This window comes from Eucyclogobius newberryi, unplaced genomic scaffold (assembly GCF_026437365.1).
Source record: "Eucyclogobius newberryi isolate DKJ021-1_F unplaced genomic scaffold, fEucNew1.0.hap1 SCAF_7, whole genome shotgun sequence".
Taxonomy (NCBI): Eukaryota; Metazoa; Chordata; class Actinopteri; order Gobiiformes; family Gobiidae; genus Eucyclogobius; species Eucyclogobius newberryi.
In genome coordinates this window covers 36,864,774-36,880,191 of record NW_027316389.1, presented here as the reverse complement: position 1 = coordinate 36,880,191, position 15,418 = coordinate 36,864,774, and positions in this window count along the sequence as shown.

Genomic DNA, 15,418 nt, shown 5'->3' with positions numbered 1-15,418 from the left:
AGGCTTTTGGAGCAATAAAACAGTAAAAACTGCTCTAACTCAAAAATGCAATAAGATAGGTTCAAACTTTAAAAGACATGTTGTGCAGATGTACAAGCCCCTCTTGCACAGAAAGTATGGGTTAGATATCTCTTGCAGTTTCTTCAGAAAACACAAATTATGTGAAAATGATTTTGAAGCAATAGACACAAAAACAGCTATAAATCCAAAACCTAATATGATAGACTCAAACTTTAAACTATATATTGTGTAGATTTACAGGTCCTACTTGCCCAGCAAAAAGGGTTTGAATAGCTCTTGCACTTTTTTCGAAACTCACAAACATCTGTTCATGGGCTGAAAAGGCTTTTGGAGCAATAAAACGTAAAAACTGCTATAACTCAAAAATGCAATAAGATAGGTTCAAACTTTAAAAGACATGTTGTGCAGATGTACAAGCCCCTCTTGCACAGAAAGTATGGGTTAGATATCTCTTGTAGTTTCTTCAGAACACACAAATTATCTGAAAATGCTTTTGAAGCAATAGACACAAAAACAGCTATAAATCCAAAACCTAATATGATAGACTCAAACTTTAAACTATATATTGTGTAGATTTACAGGTCCTACTTGCCCAGCAAAAAGGGTTCGAATAGCTCTTGCACTTTTTTTCGAAACTCACAAACAACTGTTCATGGGCTGAAAAGGCTTTTGGAGCAATAAAAACGTAAAAACTGCTATAACTTTAAAATGCAATAAGATAAGTTCAAACTTTAAAAGACATGTTGTGCAGATGTACAAGCCCCTCTTGCACAGAAAGTATGGGTTAGATATCTCTTGCAGTTTCTTCAGAAAACACAAATTATGTGAAAATGCTTTTGAAGCAATAGACACAAAAACAGCTATACATCCAAAACCCAATATGATAGACTCAAACTTTAAACCATATATTGTGTAGATTTACAGGTCCTACTTGCCCAGCGAAAAGGGTTTGAATAGCTCTTGCCCTTTTTTCAAAACTCACAAACAACTGTTCATGGGCTGAAAAGGCTTTTGGAGCAATAAAACAGTAAAAACTGCTAGAACTCAAAAATACAATAAGATAGGTTCAAACTTTAAAAGACATGTTGTGCAGATGTACAAGCCCCTCTTGCACAGAAAGTATGGGTTAGATATCTCTTGCAGTTTCTTCAGAAAACACAAATTATGTGAAAATGCTTTTGAAGCAATAGACACAAAAACAGCTATAAATCCAAAACCTAATATGATAGACTCAAACTTTAAACTATATATTGTGTAGATTTACAGGTCCTACTTGCCCAGCAAAAAGGGTTTGAATAGCTCTTGCACTTTTTTCGAAACTCACAAACAACTGTTCATGGGCTGAAAAGGCTTTTGGAGCAATAAAAACGTAAAAACTGCTATAACTCAAAAATGCAATAAGAAAGGTTCAAACTTTAAAAGACATGTTGTGCAGATGTACAAGCCCCTCTTGCACAGAAAGTATGGGTTAGATATCTCTTCCAGTTTCTTCAGAAAACACAAATTATGTGAAAATGCTTTTGAAGCAATAGACACAAAAACAGCTATAAATCCAAAACCCAATATGATAGACTCAAACTTTAAACCATATATTGTGTAGATTTACAGGTCCTACTTGCCCAGCAAAAAGGGTTTGAATAGCTCTTGCCCTTTTTTCAAAACTCACAAACAACTGTTCATGGGCTGAAAAGGCTTTTGGAGCAATAAAACAGTAAAAACTGCTAGAACTCAAAAATACAATAAGATAGGTTCAAACTTTAAAAGACATGTTGTGCAGATGTACAAGCCCCTCTTGCACAGAAAGTATGGGTTAGATATCTCTTATAGTTTCTTCAGAAAACACAAATTATGTGAAAATGCTTTTGAAGCAATAGACACAAAAACAGCTATAAATCCAAAACTTAATATGATAGACTCAAACTTTAAACTATATATTGTGTAGATTTACAGGTCCTACTTGCCCAGAAAAAAGGGTTTGAATAGCTCTTGCACTTTTTTCGAAACTCACAAACAACTGTTCATGGGCTGAAAAGGCTTTTGGAGCAATAAAAACGTAAAAACTGCTATAACTCAAAAATGCAATAAGATAGGTTCAAACTTTAAAAGACATGTTGTGCAGATGTACAAGCCCCTCTTGCACAGAAAGTATGGGTTAGATATCTCTTCCAGTTTCTTCAGAAAACACAAATTATGTGAAAATGCTTTTGTAGCAATAGACACAAAAACAGCTATAAATCCAAAACCTAATATGATAGACTCAAACTTTAAACTATATATTGTGTAGATTTACAGGTCCTACTTGCCCAGCAAAAAGGGTTCGAATAGCTCTTGCACTTTTTTTCGAAACTCACAAACAACTGTTCATGGGCTGAAAAGGCTTTTGGAGTAATAAAAACGTAAAAACTGCTATAACTCAAAAATGCAATAAGATAGGTTCAAACTTTAAAAGACATGTTGTGCAGATGTACAAGCCCCTCTTGCACAGAAAGTATGGGTTAGATATCTCTTGCAGTTTCTTCAGAAAACACAAATTATGTGAAAATGCTTTTGAAGCAATAGACACAAAAACAGCTATAAATCCAAAACCCAATATGATAGACTCAAACTTTAAACTATATATTGTGTAGATTTACAGGTCCTACTTGCCCAGCAAAAAGGGTTTGAATAGCTCTTGCACTTTTTTCGAAACTCACAAACAACTGTTCATGGGCTGAAAAGGCTTTTGGAGCAATAAAAACGTAAAAACTGCTATAACTCAAAAATGCAATAAGATAGGTTCAAACTTTAAAAGACATGTTGTGCAGATGTACAAGCCCCTCTTGCACAGAAAGTATGGGTTAGATATCTCTTATAGTTTCTTCAGAAAACACAAATTATGTGAAAATGCTTTTGAAGCAATAGACACAAAAACAGCTATAAATCCAAAACCTAATATGATAGACTCAAACTTTAAACTATATATCGTGTAGATTTACAGGTCCTACTTGCCCAGCAAAAAGGGTTTGAATAGCTCTTGCACTTTTTTCGAAACTCACAAACAACTGTTCATGGGCTGAAAAGGCTTTTGGAGCAATAAAACAGTAAAAACTGCTAGAACTCAAAAATGCAATAAGATAGGTTCAAACTTTAAAAGACATGTTGTGCAGATGTACAAGCCCCTCTTGCACAGAAAGTATTGGTTAGATATCTCTTGCAGTTTCTTCAGAAAACACAAATTATGTGAAAATGCTTTTGAAGCAATAGACACAAAAACAGCTATAAATCCCAAACTTAATATGATAGACTCAAACTTTAAACTATATATTGTGTAGATTTGCAGGTCCTACTTGCCCAGCAAAAAGGGTTTGAATAGCTCTTGCCCTTTTTTCAAAACTCACAAACAACTGTTCATGGGCTGAAAAGGCTTTTGGAGCAATAAAACAGTAAAAACTGCTAGAACTCAAAAATGCAATAAGATAGGTTCAAACTTTAAAAGACATGTTGTGCAGATGTACAAGCCCCTCTTGCACAGAAAGTATGGGTTAGATATCTCTTGCAGTTTCCTCAGAAAACACAAATTATGTGAAAATGCTTTTGAAGCAATAGACACAAAAACAGCTATAAATCCAAAACCTAATATGATAGACTCAAACTTTAAACTATATATTGTGTAGATTTACAGGTCCTACTTGCCCAGCAAAAAGGGTTTGAATAGCTCTTGCCCTTTTTTCGAAACTCACAAACAACTGTTCATGGGCTGAAAAGGCTTTTGGAGCAATAAAAACGTAAAAACTGCTATAACTCAAAAATGCAATAAGATAGGTTCAAACTTTAAAAGACATGTTGTGCAGATGTACAAGCCCCTCTTGCACAGAAAGTATGGGTTAGATATCTCTTGCAGTTTCTTCAGAAAACACAAATTATGTGAAAATGCTTTTGAAGCAATAGACACAAAAACAGCTATAAATCCAAAACCTAATATGATAGACTCAAACTTTAAACTATATATTGTGTAGATTTACAGGTCCTACTTGCCCAGCAAAAAGGGTTTGAATAGCTCTTGCACTTTTTTCGAAACTCACAAACAACTGTTCATGGGCTGAAAAGGCTTTTGGAGCAATAAAAACGTAAAAACTGCTATAACTCAAAAATGCAATAAGATAGGTTCAAACTTTAAAAGACATGTTGTGCAGATGTACAAGCCCCTCTTGCACAGAAAGTATGGGTTAGATATCTCTTGCAGTTTCTTCAGAAAACACAAATTATGTGAAAATGATTTTGAAGCAATAGACACAAAAACAGCTATAAATCCAAAACCCAATATGATAGACTCAAACTTTAAACCATATATTGTGTAGATTTACAGGTCCTACTTGCCCAGCAAAAAGGGTTTGAATAGCTCTTGCCCTTTTTTCAAAACTCACAAACAACTGTTCATGGGCTGAAAGGGCTTTTGGAGAATAAAACAGTAAAAACTGCTAGAACTCAAAAATGCAATAAGATAGGTTCAAACTTTAAAAGACATGTTGTGCAGATGTACAAGCCCCTCTTGCACAGAAAGTATGGGTTAGATATCTCTTGTAGTTTCTTCAGAAAACACAAATTATGTTAAAATGCTTTTGAAGCAATAGACACAAAAACAGCTATAAATCCAAAACCTAATATGATAGACTCAAACTTTAAACTATATATTGTGTAGATTTACAGGTCCTACTTGCCCGGAAAAAAGGGTTTGAATAGCTCTTGCACTTTTTTCGAAACTCACAAACAACTGTTCATGGGCTGAAAAGGCTTTTGGAGCAATAAAAACGTAAAAACTGCTATAACTCAAAAATGCAATAAGATAGGTTCAAACTTTAAAAGACATGTTGTGCAGATGTACAAGCCCCTCTTGCACAGAAAGTATGGGTTAGATATCTCTTCCAGTTTCTTCAGAAAACACAAATTATGTGAAAATGCTTTTGTAGCAATAGACACAAAAACAGCTATAAATCCAAAACCTAATATGATAGACTCAAACTTTAAACTATATATTGTGTAGATTTACAGGTCCTACTTGCCCAGCAAAAAGGGTTTGAATAGCTCTTGCACTTTTTTCGAAACTCACAAACAACTGTTCATGGGCTGAAAAGGCTTTTGGAGCAATAAAAACGTAAAAACTGCTATAACTCAAAAATGCAATAAGATAGGTTCAAACTTTAAAAGACATGTTGTGCAGATGTACAAGCCCCTCTTGCACAGAAAGTATGGGTTAGATATCTCTTGCAGTTTCTTCAGAAAACACAAATTATGTGAAAATGCTTTTGTAGCAATAGACACAAAAACAGCTATAAATCCAAAACCTAATATGATAGACTCAAACTTTAAACTATATATTGTGTAGATTTACAGGTCCTACTTGCCCAGCAAAAAGGGTTCGAATAGCTCTTGCACTTTTTTTCGAAACTCACAAACAACTGTTCATGGGCTGAAAAGGCTTTTGGAGCAATAAAAACGTAAAAACTGCTATAACTTTAAAATGCAATAAGATAAGTTCAAACTTTAAAAGACATGTTGTGCAGATGTACAAGCCCCTCTTGCACAGAAAGTATGGGTTAGATATCTCTTGCAGTTTCTTCAGAAAACACAAATTATGTGAAAATGCTTTTGAAGCAATAGACACAAAAACAGCTATAAATCCAAAACCCAATATGATAGACTCAAACTTTAAACCATATATTGTGTAGATTTACAGGTCCTACTTGCCCAGCGAAAAGGGTTTGAATAGCTCTTGCCCTTTTTTCAAAACTCACAAACAACTGTTCATGGGCTGAAAAGGCTTTTGGAGCAATAAAACAGTAAAAACTGCTATAACTCAAAAATGCAATAAGAAAGGTTCAAACTTTAAAAGACATGTTGTGCAGATGTACAAGCCCCTCTTGCACAGAAAGTATGGGTTAGATATCTCTTGTAGTTTCTTCAGAAAACACAAATTATGTGAAAATGCTTTTGAAGCAATAGACACAAAAACAGCTATAAATCCAAAACCTAATATGATAGACTCAAACTTTAAACTATATATCGTGTAGATTTACAGGTCCTACTTGCCCAGCAAAAAGGGTTTGAATAGCTCTTGCACTTTTTTCGAAACTCACAAACAACTGTTCATGGGCTGAAAAGGCTTTTGGAGCAATAAAAACGTAAAAACTGCTATAACTCAAAAATGCAATAAGATAGGTTCAAACTTTAAAAGACATGTTGTGCAGATGTACAAGCCCCTCTTGCACAGAAAGTATGGGTTAGATATCTCTTGCAGTTTCTTCAGAAAACACAAATTATGTGAAAATGCTTTTGAAGCAATAGACACAAAAACAGCTATAAATCCAAAACCCAATATGATAGACTCAAACTTTAAACCATATATTGTGTAGATTTACAGGTCCTACTTGCCCAGCAAAAAGGGTTTGAATAGCTCTTGCCCTTTTTTCAAAACTCACAAACAACTGTTCATGGGCTGAAAAGGCTTTTGGAGCAATAAAACAGTAAAAACTGCTCTAACTCAAAAATGCAATAAGATAGGTTCAAACTTTAAAAGACATGTTGTGCAGATGTACAAGCCCCTCTTGCACAGAAAGTATGGGTTAGATATCTCTTGCAGTTTCTTCAGAAAACACAAATTATGTGAAAATGATTTTGAAGCAATAGACACAAAAACAGCTATAAATCCAAAACCTAATATGATAGACTCAAACTTTAAACTATATATTGTGTAGATTTACAGGTCCTACTTGCCCAGCAAAAAGGGTTTGAATAGCTCTTGCACTTTTTTCGAAACTCACAAACATCTGTTCATGGGCTGAAAAGGCTTTTGGAGCAATAAAACGTAAAAACTGCTATAACTCAAAAATGCAATAAGATAGGTTCAAACTTTAAAAGACATGTTGTGCAGATGTACAAGCCCCTCTTGCACAGAAAGTATGGGTTAGATATCTCTTGTAGTTTCTTCAGAACACACAAATTATCTGAAAATGCTTTTGAAGCAATAGACACAAAAACAGCTATAAATCCAAAACCTAATATGATAGACTCAAACTTTAAACTATATATTGTGTAGATTTACAGGTCCTACTTGCCCAGCAAAAAGGGTTCGAATAGCTCTTGCACTTTTTTTCGAAACTCACAAACAACTGTTCATGGGCTGAAAAGGCTTTTGGAGCAATAAAAACGTAAAAACTGCTATAACTTTAAAATGCAATAAGATAAGTTCAAACTTTAAAAGACATGTTGTGCAGATGTACAAGCCCCTCTTGCACAGAAAGTATGGGTTAGATATCTCTTGCAGTTTCTTCAGAAAACACAAATTATGTGAAAATGCTTTTGAAGCAATAGACACAAAAACAGCTATACATCCAAAACCCAATATGATAGACTCAAACTTTAAACCATATATTGTGTAGATTTACAGGTCCTACTTGCCCAGCGAAAAGGGTTTGAATAGCTCTTGCCCTTTTTTCAAAACTCACAAACAACTGTTCATGGGCTGAAAAGGCTTTTGGAGCAATAAAACAGTAAAAACTGCTAGAACTCAAAAATACAATAAGATAGGTTCAAACTTTAAAAGACATGTTGTGCAGATGTACAAGCCCCTCTTGCACAGAAAGTATGGGTTAGATATCTCTTGCAGTTTCTTCAGAAAACACAAATTATGTGAAAATGCTTTTGAAGCAATAGACACAAAAACAGCTATAAATCCAAAACCTAATATGATAGACTCAAACTTTAAACTATATATTGTGTAGATTTACAGGTCCTACTTGCCCAGCAAAAAGGGTTTGAATAGCTCTTGCCCTTTTTTCAAAACTCACAAACAACTGTTCATGGGCTGAAAAGGCTTTTGGAGCAATAAAACAGTAAAAACTGCTAGAACTCAAAAATACAATAAGATAGGTTCAAACTTTAAAAGACATGTTGTGCAGATGTACAAGCCCCTCTTGCACAGAAAGTATGGGTTAGATATCTCTTATAGTTTCTTCAGAAAACACAAATTATGTGAAAATGCTTTTGAAGCAATAGACACAAAAACAGCTATAAATCCAAAATCTAATATGATAGACTCAAACTTTAAACTATATATTGTGTAGATTTACAGGTCCTACTTGCCCAGCAAAAAGGGTTTGAATAGCTCTTGCACTTTTTTCGAAACTCACAAACAACTGTTCATAGGCTGAAAAGGCTTTTGGAGCAATAAAAACGTAAAAACTGCTATAACTCAAAAATGCAATAAGATAGGTTCAAACTTTAAAAGACATGTTGTGCAGATGTACAAGCCCCCCTTGCACAGAAAGTATGGGTTAGATATCTCTTGCAGTTTCTTCAGAACACACAAATTATCTGAAAATGCTTTTGAAGCAATAGACACAAAAACAGCTATAAATCCAAAACCTAATATGATAGACTCAAACTTTAAACTATATATTGTGTAGATTTACAGGTCCTACTTGCCCAGCAAAAAGGGTTTGAATAGCTCTTGCACTTTTTTCGAAACTCACAAACAACTGTTCATGGGCTGAAAAGGCTTTTGGAGCAATAAAAACGTAAAAACTGCTATAACTCAAAAATGCAATAAGATAGGTTCAAACTTTAAAAGACATGTTGTGCAGATGTACAAGCCCCTCTTGCACAGAAAGTATGGGTTAGATATCTCTTGCAGTTTCTTCAGAAAACACAAATTATGTGAAAATGCTTTTGTAGCAATAGACACAAAAACAGCTATAAATCCAAAACCCAATATGATAGACTCAAACTTTAAACCATATATTGTGTAGATTTACAGGTCCTACTTGCCCAGCAAAAAGGGTTTGAATAGCTCTTGCCCTTTTTTCAAAACTCACAAACAACTGTTCATGGGCTGAAAAGGCTTTTGGAGCAATAAAACAGTAAAAACTGCTCTAACTCAAAAATGCAATAAGATAGGTTCAAACTTTAAAAGACATGTTGTGCAGATGTACAAGCCCCTCTTGCACAGAAAGTATGGGTTAGATATCTCTTGCAGTTTCTTCAGAAAACACAAATTATGTGAAAATGATTTTGAAGCAATAGACACAAAAACAGCTATAAATCCAAAACCTAATATGATAAACTCAAACTTTAAACTATATATTGTGTAGATTTACAGGTCCTACTTGCCCAGCAAAAAGGGTTTGAATAGCTCTTGCACTTTTTTCGAAACTCACAAACAACTGTTCATGGGCTGAAAAGGCTTTTGGAGCAATAAAACGTAAAAACTGCTATAACTCAAAAATGAAATAAGAAAGGTTCAAACTTTAAAAGACATGTTGTGCAGATGTACAAGCCCCTCTTGCACAGAAAGTATGGGTTAGATATCTCTTGCAGTTTCTTCAGAAAACACAAATTATGTGAAAATGCTTTTGAAGCAATAGACACAAAAACAGCTATAAATCCAAAACCCAATATGATAGACTCAAACTTTAAACCATATATTGTGTAGATTTACAGGTCCTACTTGCCCAGCAAAAAGGGTTTGAATAGCTCTTGCCCTTTTTTCAAAACTCACAAACAACTGTTCATGGGCTGAAAGGGCTTTTGGAGCAATAAAAACGTAAAAACTGCTATAACTCAAAAATGCAATAAGATAGGTTCAAACTTTAAAAGACATGTTGTGCAGATGTACAAGCCCCTCTTGCACAGAAAGTATGGGTTAGATATCTCTTGCAGTTTCTTCAGAAAACACAAATTATGTGAAAATGCTTTTGTAGCAATAGACACAAAAACAGCTATAAATCCAAAACCTAATATGATAGACTCAAACTTTAAACCATATATTGTGTAGATTTACAGGTCCTACTTGCCCAGCAAAAAGGGTTTGAATAGCTCTTGCCCTTTTTTCAAAACTCACAAACAACTGTTCATGGGCTAAAAAGGCTTTTGGAGCAATACAACAGTAAAAACTGCTCTAACTCAAAAATGCAATAAGATAGGTTCAAACTTTAAAAGACATGTTGTGCAGATGTACAAGCCCCTCTTGCACAGAAAGTATGGGTTAGATATCTCTTGTAGTTTCTTCAGAACACACAAATTATCTGAAAATGCTTTTGAAGCAATAGACACAAAAACAGCTATAAATCCAAAACCTAATATGATAGACTCAAACTTTAAACTATATATTGTGTAGATTTACAGGTCCTACTTGCCCAGCAAAAAGGGTTCGAATAGCTCTTGCACTTTTTTTCGAAACTCACAAACAACTGTTCATGGGCTGAAAAGGCTTTTGGAGCAATAAAAACGTAAAAACTGCTATAACTTTAAAATGCAATAAGATAAGTTCAAACTTTAAAAGACATGTTGTGCAGATGTACAAGCCCCTCTTGCACAGAAAGTATGGGTTAGATATCTCTTGCAGTTTCTTCAGAAAACACAAATTATGTGAAAATGCTTTTGAAGCAATAGACACAAAAACAGCTATAAATCCAAAACCCAATATGATAGACTCAAACTTTAAACCATATATTGTGTAGATTTACAGGTCCTACTTGCCCAGCGAAAAGGGTTTGAATAGCTCTTGCCCTTTTTTCAAAACTCACAAACAACTGTTCATGGGCTGAAAAGGCTTTTGGAGCAATAAAACAGTAAAAACTGCTATAACTCAAAAATGCAATAAGAAAGGTTCAAACTTTAAAAGACATGTTGTGCAGATGTACAAGCCCCTCTTGCACAGAAAGTATGGGTTAGATATCTCTTGTAGTTTCTTCAGAAAACACAAATTATGTGAAAATGCTTTTGAAGCAATAGACACAAAAACAGCTATAAATCCAAAACCTAATATGATAGACTCAAACTTTAAACTATATATCGTGTAGATTTACAGGTCCTACTTGCCCAGCAAAAAGGGTTTGAATAGCTCTTGCACTTTTTTCGAAACTCACAAACAACTGTTCATGGGCTGAAAAGGCTTTTGGAGCAATAAAAACGTAAAAACTGCTATAACTCAAAAATGCAATAAGATAGGTTCAAACTTTAAAAGACATGTTGTGCAGATGTACAAGCCCCTCTTGCACAGAAAGTATGGGTTAGATATCTCTTGCAGTTTCTTCAGAAAACACAAATTATGTGAAAATGCTTTTGAAGCAATAGACACAAAAACAGCTATAAATCCAAAACCCAATATGATAGACTCAAACTTTAAACCATATATTGTGTAGATTTACAGGTCCTACTTGCCCAGCAAAAAGGGTTTGAATAGCTCTTGCCCTTTTTTCAAAACTCACAAACAACTGTTCATGGGCTGAAAAGGCTTTTGGAGCAATAAAACAGTAAAAACTGCTCTAACTCAAAAATGCAATAAGATAGGTTCAAACTTTAAAAGACATGTTGTGCAGATGTACAAGCCCCTCTTGCACAGAAAGTATGGGTTAGATATCTCTTGCAGTTTCTTCAGAAAACACAAATTATGTGAAAATGATTTTGAAGCAATAGACACAAAAACAGCTATAAATCCAAAACCTAATATGATAGACTCAAACTTTAAACTATATATTGTGTAGATTTACAGGTCCTACTTGCCCAGCAAAAAGGGTTTGAATAGCTCTTGCACTTTTTTCGAAACTCACAAACATCTGTTCATGGGCTGAAAAGGCTTTTGGAGCAATAAAACGTAAAAACTGCTATAACTCAAAAATGCAATAAGATAGGTTCAAACTTTAAAAGACATGTTGTGCAGATGTACAAGCCCCTCTTGCACAGAAAGTATGGGTTAGATATCTCTTGTAGTTTCTTCAGAACACACAAATTATCTGAAAATGCTTTTGAAGCAATAGACACAAAAACAGCTATAAATCCAAAACCTAATATGATAGACTCAAACTTTAAACTATATATTGTGTAGATTTACAGGTCCTACTTGCCCAGCAAAAAGGGTTCGAATAGCTCTTGCACTTTTTTTCGAAACTCACAAACAACTGTTCATGGGCTGAAAAGGCTTTTGGAGCAATAAAAACGTAAAAACTGCTATAACTTTAAAATGCAATAAGATAAGTTCAAACTTTAAAAGACATGTTGTGCAGATGTACAAGCCCCTCTTGCACAGAAAGTATGGGTTAGATATCTCTTGCAGTTTCTTCAGAAAACACAAATTATGTGAAAATGCTTTTGAAGCAATAGACACAAAAACAGCTATACATCCAAAACCCAATATGATAGACTCAAACTTTAAACCATATATTGTGTAGATTTACAGGTCCTACTTGCCCAGCGAAAAGGGTTTGAATAGCTCTTGCCCTTTTTTCAAAACTCACAAACAACTGTTCATGGGCTGAAAAGGCTTTTGGAGCAATAAAACAGTAAAAACTGCTAGAACTCAAAAATACAATAAGATAGGTTCAAACTTTAAAAGACATGTTGTGCAGATGTACAAGCCCCTCTTGCACAGAAAGTATGGGTTAGATATCTCTTGCAGTTTCTTCAGAAAACACAAATTATGTGAAAATGCTTTTGAAGCAATAGACACAAAAACAGCTATAAATCCAAAACCTAATATGATAGACTCAAACTTTAAACTATATATTGTGTAGATTTACAGGTCCTACTTGCCCAGCAAAAAGGGTTTGAATAGCTCTTGCACTTTTTTCGAAACTCACAAACAACTGTTCATGGGCTGAAAAGGCTTTTGGAGCAATAAAAACGTAAAAACTGCTATAACTCAAAAATGCAATAAGAAAGGTTCAAACTTTAAAAGACATGTTGTGCAGATGTACAAGCCCCTCTTGCACAGAAAGTATGGGTTAGATATCTCTTCCAGTTTCTTCAGAAAACACAAATTATGTGAAAATGCTTTTGAAGCAATAGACACAAAAACAGCTATAAATCCAAAACCCAATATGATAGACTCAAACTTTAAACCATATATTGTGTAGATTTACAGGTCCTACTTGCCCAGCAAAAAGGGTTTGAATAGCTCTTGCCCTTTTTTCAAAACTCACAAACAACTGTTCATGGGCTGAAAAGGCTTTTGGAGCAATAAAACAGTAAAAACTGCTAGAACTCAAAAATACAATAAGATAGGTTCAAACTTTAAAAGACATGTTGTGCAGATGTACAAGCCCCTCTTGCACAGAAAGTATGGGTTAGATATCTCTTATAGTTTCTTCAGAAAACACAAATTATGTGAAAATGCTTTTGAAGCAATAGACACAAAAACAGCTATAAATCCAAAACTTAATATGATAGACTCAAACTTTAAACTATATATTGTGTAGATTTACAGGTCCTACTTGCCCAGAAAAAAGGGTTTGAATAGCTCTTGCACTTTTTTCGAAACTCACAAACAACTGTTCATGGGCTGAAAAGGCTTTTGGAGCAATAAAAACGTAAAAACTGCTATAACTCAAAAATGCAATAAGATAGGTTCAAACTTTAAAAGACATGTTGTGCAGATGTACAAGCCCCTCTTGCACAGAAAGTATGGGTTAGATATCTCTTCCAGTTTCTTCAGAAAACACAAATTATGTGAAAATGCTTTTGTAGCAATAGACACAAAAACAGCTATAAATCCAAAACCTAATATGATAGACTCAAACTTTAAACTATATATTGTGTAGATTTACAGGTCCTACTTGCCCAGCAAAAAGGGTTCGAATAGCTCTTGCACTTTTTTTCGAAACTCACAAACAACTGTTCATGGGCTGAAAAGGCTTTTGGAGTAATAAAAACGTAAAAACTGCTATAACTCAAAAATGCAATAAGATAGGTTCAAACTTTAAAAGACATGTTGTGCAGATGTACAAGCCCCTCTTGCACAGAAAGTATGGGTTAGATATCTCTTGCAGTTTCTTCAGAAAACACAAATTATGTGAAAATGCTTTTGAAGCAATAGACACAAAAACAGCTATAAATCCAAAACCCAATATGATAGACTCAAACTTTAAACTATATATTGTGTAGATTTACAGGTCCTACTTGCCCAGCAAAAAGGGTTTGAATAGCTCTTGCACTTTTTTCGAAACTCACAAACAACTGTTCATGGGCTGAAAAGGCTTTTGGAGCAATAAAAACGTAAAAACTGCTATAACTCAAAAATGCAATAAGATAGGTTCAAACTTTAAAAGACATGTTGTGCAGATGTACAAGCCCCTCTTGCACAGAAAGTATGGGTTAGATATCTCTTATAGTTTCTTCAGAAAACACAAATTATGTGAAAATGCTTTTGAAGCAATAGACACAAAAACAGCTATAAATCCAAAACCTAATATGATAGACTCAAACTTTAAACTATATATCGTGTAGATTTACAGGTCCTACTTGCCCAGCAAAAAGGGTTTGAATAGCTCTTGCACTTTTTTCGAAACTCACAAACAACTGTTCATGGGCTGAAAAGGCTTTTGGAGCAATAAAACAGTAAAAACTGCTAGAACTCAAAAATGCAATAAGATAGGTTCAAACTTTAAAAGACATGTTGTGCAGATGTACAAGCCCCTCTTGCACAGAAAGTATTGGTTAGATATCTCTTGCAGTTTCTTCAGAAAACACAAATTATGTGAAAATGCTTTTGAAGCAATAGACACAAAAACAGCTATAAATCCCAAACTTAATATGATAGACTCAAACTTTAAACTATATATTGTGTAGATTTGCAGGTCCTACTTGCCCAGCAAAAAGGGTTTGAATAGCTCTTGCCCTTTTTTCAAAACTCACAAACAACTGTTCATGGGCTGAAAAGGCTTTTGGAGCAATAAAACAGTAAAAACTGCTAGAACTCAAAAATGCAATAAGATAGGTTCAAACTTTAAAAGACATGTTGTGCAGATGTACAAGCCCCTCTTGCACAGAAAGTATGGGTTAGATATCTCTTGCAGTTTCCTCAGAAAACACAAATTATGTGAAAATGCTTTTGAAGCAATAGACACAAAAACAGCTATAAATCCAAAACCTAATATGATAGACTCAAACTTTAAACTATATATTGTGTAGATTTACAGGTCCTACTTGCCCAGCAAAAAGGGTTTGAATAGCTCTTGCCCTTTTTTCGAAACTCACAAACAACTGTTCATGGGCTGAAAAGGCTTTTGGAGCAATAAAAACGTAAAAACTGCTATAACTCAAAAATGCAATAAGATAGGTTCAAACTTTAAAAGACATGTTGTGCAGATGTACAAGCCCCTCTTGCACAGAAAGTATGGGTTAGATATCTCTTGCAGTTTCTTCAGAAAACACAAATTATGTGAAAATGCTTTTGAAGCAATAGACACAAAAACAGCTATAAATCCAAAACCTAATATGATAGACTCAAACTTTAAACTATATATTGTGTAGATTTACAGGTCCTACTTGCCCAGCAAAAAGGGTTTGAATAGCTCTTGCACTTTTTTCGAAACTCACAAACAACTGTTCATGGGCTGAAAAGGCTTTTGGAGCAATAAAAACGTAA